Genomic DNA, 6,000 nt, shown 5'->3' with positions numbered 1-6,000 from the left:
TAACTCCAAACAATAGAATGATTTATAATCCTGTCTTGAGATGGAGTGCATAGCAGTTGTGCTTCTTACTTGCTTGAGGCTAATAGAATGTGCAGAGTGTTCGATAAACTGAAGTTAAATTGCTGGACACGAATTGCATGCATACTGGGCATCTTTTGATGGATCTAGTTTGAAATTAGAAGAATATGAACTTTACAATAAAGTAATTCTGCATGCCCATGTTTACATACGCATCAGCTCTGAAACAGGTAGTTACAGCACAGGAGATTTGAGAGACCTCATGCATGAATCACAGAAAGCTAGTGTACATATTCGGTAGAGTAATCGGCAAAGCAGATGGGATGTTGGCCTTTATTTCAAAGGGAATGTGGGATAGAAATCAAGTCCTGATATATTTATAAAGGTACTAATTAGGCCACATGTGGAATACTGTACAGAATGTCGGTCCCCATATCAATGGAATGTAAAAGCATTGATCTGTTTCAGGGGAACCAATACAAAAAAAAATCAGCAAACATTGAGTAACGCTATTGAAAGGATTTTGTAACAATAGATTTTCTCTCCAATGGTATGAACAGATGATTTCAGTGAATGATTTGTAGCAAGTTTCAACGACAAACAAGTTGAAACATTACTTTGTGTCATAAATTTTTTACCTGTATTTCACCTTTGTATTTATGAATAATGGCTTTTTTCTATTGGGATTTCAATACATCAAGTTTCGACTTATCAAGATTCCACAGAGTTCATTAACACTGTTCAAGTGAAAAGATGATTTACAACATTAAGTGAGCTTGAGTCACAAAAGCAGAAATAGCTGGAAAAACTCTGCAGGTCTGGCAGCATCTATGGGGAGAAAGCAGAGTTAACGTTTCAGGCCCAGTGACTCTTCAAAGTTTTCCCAGCTATTTCTGTTTCTGGAAATGAATTTGAGTCACTGTTGTGTGGAATTGCAGATTTGTTGATTGTAGGACACCCATGTAACACTTAACTTCTATGTTCAAAATGCTGGATGTCAATATTGTAAATATTGTTAACTGGAAGTAATTAACTTCAATGCTAAGGGTAAGTGTAGATGACAGGAAATCCTACTCCTTGATATGATCAACTACTATTTTCAATTTTGTATGATAGCATGAATTCAAGACCATGACTGTCACTTGAGGAGAATGTTTCTCGCATTTTCATTGCTTTACAATGATACTTTGTTTGTGGACATACGTCAACATGGCCTTTTCTAAATTTTTATCCTGGAATAACCATTTATTCTATAAAGAAGTTATTTCAATGCAAAAGTCATGTGTCCACTCAGTGATAATGAGAACTGTAGATGCTGGAGAATACCAAGATAATAAAATGTGAGGCTGGATGAACACAGCAGGCCAAACAGCATCTCAGGAGCACAAAAGCTGACGTTTCGGGCCTAGACCCTTCATCAGAGAGGGGGATGGGGAGAGGGAACTGGAATAAATAGGGAGAGAGGGGGAGGCGGACCGAAGATGGAGAGTAAAGAAGATAGGTGGAGAGAGTATAGGTGGGGAGGTAGGGAGGGGATAGGTCAGTCCAGTGAAGACGGACAGGTCAAGGAGGTGGGATGAGGTTAGTAGGTAGATGGGGGTGTGGCTTGGGGTGGGAGGAAGGGATGGGTGAGAGGAAGAACCGGTTAGGGAGGCAGAGACAGGTTGGACTGGTTTTGGGATGCAGTGGGTGGGGGGGAAGAGCTGGGCTGGTTGTGTTGTGCAGTGGGGGGAGGGGACGAACTGGGCTGGTTTAGGGATGCAGTTGGGGAAGGGGAGATTTTGAAACTGGTGAAGTCCACATTGATACCATTAGGCTGCAGGGTTCCCAGGCGGAATATGAGTTGCTGTTCCTGCAACCTTCGGGTGGCATCATTGTGGCACTGCAGGAGGCCCATGATGGACATGTCAGCTAAAGAATGGGAGGGGGAGTGGAAATGGTTTGTGACTGGCAGGTGCAGTTGTTTGTTGCGAACTGAGCGGAGGTGTTCTGCAAAGCGGTCTCCAAGCCTCCTCTTGGTTTCCCCAATGTAGAGGAAGCCACACTGGGTACAGTGGATGCAGTATACCACATTGGCAAATGTGCAGGTGAGCCCCTGATTAATGTGGAATGTCATCTTGGGGCCTGGGATAGGGGTGAGGGAGGAGGTGTGGGTGCAAGTGTAGCATTTCCTGCGGTTGCAGGGGAAGGTGCCGGGTGTGGTGGGGTTGGAGGGCAGTGTGAAGCGAACAAGGGAGTCATGGAGAGAGTGGTCTCTCCGGAAAGCAGGCAGGGGTCCAAGGGTCCACTCAGTGTACGTGTAAGAACATTATTTTCAATTTTGTAATATATTTAAGCAAGATTTAAAAAAGTAATTATTACAAAAGATTGTTGGCAGATTTGGCTAGAGTGGGCTGGGAGACAAGATTAGTAGAAAAGACAATTGATGAATAATGGAAGGCATTTAAGAGAATAGTTCATAACTCACAGCATGGATATATCCCAGTGAGGAAGAAGAATTCTAAGAAGGGGATAAACCCCAACTATGGTTAACTGAGAAAGTTTAGGATCATAGGAGATTGAAAGAAGGAAAAGTACAACATGGATAAGATCAGTGGTAAGTCCAAGGATTGGGGAAATTTTAAAGCCCAATGAAAGATTACCAAAAAATGGAGAAAATCAAATTTTGTGGGTAAATTAGCAAGTCACATATACATATAAAAAAACATAGTAGCTTTTCCTTCAACATATAAAAAGGAAGAAGGACCAAGGTGAACATGGGAATGAGGCTGATAACTAATAATGGGGGATATAGGAAATGTCAGCGGAGTTGAATAAATAGTTTGCTTCAGTGTTTACAGTAGAAAACACTAATAACATACCAAATATTATAAATACTGAAAGGGCAAAAGGGAGGTTGAAATAATTTGTATGGCTTTCATTAGAGAAAAAGTACTAGGGAAATTGATGACACTGACAGGTCCTGTGGACTTAGAGTTACAGTGTCATAGAGTTGTACAGCATGGAAACCGACCCCTCAGTCCAACTTGTCCATGCTGACCAATATCCTAAATAAATCTAGTCCCATTTGTCAGCATTTGGCCCATATCCCTGTAAACCTTTCCTATTCATATATCAACCCATAGGCCTTTTAAATGTTGTACTTGTACTAGCTTCCACCACTTCCTGTGACATCTTATTTCATGCGCGCACCAACGTCTGCATGAAAAAGTTGCCTCTTAGGTCCCTGTTAAAGCTTTCCCCCTCACCTTAAACATATGGCCTTTAGTTTTGGACTCCCCCACCCTGGGGAAAAGACCCTGTCTATTTACCCTATCCATGCCCCTCATGATCTTATAAACCTCTATGAGGTCATCCCTCCTTCTCCGACACTCCAGCGAAAATAGTCCCAGCCTATTCAGCCCCTCCCTATGGCTCAAACCCTCCAACCCTGGCAACATCCTTGTAATTCTTTTCTGAACCCTTTCAAGTTTCACAATATCCTCCGATAGCAGGGAGACCATATTTGCATTCAATATTCCAAAAGTGGCCTAACCAATGTCCTGTACAGCCAGAGCATGACCTCTCAACTCCTATACTCAATGCACTGACCAATAAAGGAAAGCATATCGAATACCTTCTTCACTATCCTGCCAGTCCACTTTCAAGGAACTATGAACCTGCACTGCAAGGTCTCTTTGTTCAACAGCACTCCCCAGGACCTTAACACTAAATGTATAAGTCCTGCCCTGATTTGCCTTTCCAATATGCAGTATCTCACATTTGTCTAAATTCAACTCAATCTGCCACTCCTCGGCCCATCAGTTCATGTGATCAAGATCCCGTTGTTCTCTGAGGTAACCTTCTTCACTGTCCACTCCACCACCTATTTTGGTGTCATCTGCAAACCAACCTCCTACGTTCACATCCAAATCATTCACATAAATGACAAAATTGGACCCAGCATTGATCTTCATGGCACACTGCTGGTCATCGGCCTCCAGTCTGAAAAACAACCGTCCACCATCATGCTCTGTCTCCTACCTTCGAGCCAGATCTGTATCGAAATGGCTAGGTCTCCCTATATTCTATGTGATCTAACCTTGCTAACCTGTCTACCATGAGGAACCTTGTCAAACGCCTTACCGGAGTCTACATAGATCATATCCACCGCTCTGCCCTCACCAGTCCTCTTCATTATTTCTCCAAAAAACTCAGTCAACCTCGTGAGACAATTTTCGACGCAATAAGCCATGTTGACTATTCCTAATCAGTCCTTCACAGGTAATACCCAAGGGTACTAAAGGAACTATTGATAGAGGTAGTGGATGCACTGGTTGTAATTCTCCAAGAATCCTTAAATTCTGGAACAGTCCCAGACAATTGCCAATGTATCAATCTTATTTAGAAAGGGAGGGTGACATATTGAGCAGTAATCATAGGCGAGTTAGATTAGACCATAAGACCATAAGAACATAAGACATAGGAGTGGAAGTAAGGCCATTCGGCCAATCGAGTCCACTCTGCCATTTAATCATGGCTGATGGGCATTTCAACTCTACTTACCCGCACTCTCCCCATAGCCCTTAATTGCTTGCGACATCAAGAATTTATTAATCTCTGCCTCGAAGACATGTAATGTCCCGGCCTCCACTGCACTCCGTGGCAATGAATTCCACAGGCCCACCACTCTCTGGCTGAAGAAATGTCTCCTCATTTCCGTTCTAGATTTACCCCCTCTAATTTTAAGGCTGTGCCCACAGGTCCTAGTCTCCCCGCCTAACGGAAACAACCTCCCAGTGTCCACCCTTTCTAAGCCATGCATTAAAAGCTGTCGTCAGGAAATTGTTAGAGTCTATTATAAAGAAGGTGATAGCACAGTGTTTAGAAATAGATAATGTAATCTAGCAAAGCCAGCATGGTCTCATGAAGGAAAATCACACCTAATACATATTTTAGATACCTTTGAGACAGTTACAAGCAGGAATGATAAAGAGGGACTAGCAGGTATCATGTATTAGGATTTACAAAAGGTATTCAATAAAGTGCTACACATAAACCACTGAGTAAGACAAAGGCCAATGATGGTGGGAGCCATATATTAATAATGAATTGATGATTGGCTGCCTAAAAGAAAACAGAGTTGGGAATAAAGGTGACATTTGCAGGTTGGCAACCTATAACTAGCAGAGTACCACAGAAATCATAGCTGGAGACATAATTATTTACAGGACATGTAAATAACTTGGATGTGGAAGCTTTGGAAATGGTGCAGAGGAGATTTACTAGGATGTTGCCTGGTCTGGAGGGAAGGTCTTATGAGGAAATGCTGAGGGACTTGAGGCTGTTTTCATTAGAGAGAAGAAGGTTGAGAGGTGACTTAATTGAAACATATAAAATAATCAGAGGGTTAGATAGGGTGGATAGGGAGAGCCTTTTTCCTAGGATTGTGACGGTGAGCACGAGGGGGCATAGCTTTAAATTGAGGGGTGAAAGATATAGGACAGATGTTAGAGGTAGTTTCTTTACTCAGAGAGTAGTAAGGGAATGGGATGCTTTGCCTGCAACGGTTGTAGATTCGCCAACTTTGGGTACATTTAAGTCGTCATTGGATAAGCATATGGACGTATATGGAATAGTGTAGGTTAGATGGGCTTGAGATCGGTATGACAGGTCGGCACAACATCGAGGGCTGAAGGGCCTGTACTGTGCTGTAATGTTCTATGTTCTATGTTCTATGAAATGAAATGAATATTCTAATAGGAGTGATAATAGGAACTGCAGATGCTGGACAATCCGAGATAACAAGGTGTGAAGCTGGGTGAACACAGCAGGCCAAGCAGCATCTTAGGAGCAGGAAAGCTGATGTTTCTGGCCCAGACCCTTCATAGGCCTGGAAAGTCAGCTTTCCTGCTCCTAAGATGCTGCTTTATTGGCTGTGTTCATCCAGCTCCACACTTTGTTATCTTGAATATTCTATAGCCAGGTTATAATTAACGCAAA

Source organism: Stegostoma tigrinum, chromosome 4, assembly GCF_030684315.1.
Source record: "Stegostoma tigrinum isolate sSteTig4 chromosome 4, sSteTig4.hap1, whole genome shotgun sequence".
In the NCBI taxonomy this organism is placed as follows: Eukaryota; Metazoa; Chordata; class Chondrichthyes; order Orectolobiformes; family Stegostomatidae; genus Stegostoma; species Stegostoma tigrinum.
The sequence above is the reverse complement of the archived record's forward strand: the minus strand, read 5'-3'. Positions refer to the sequence as shown.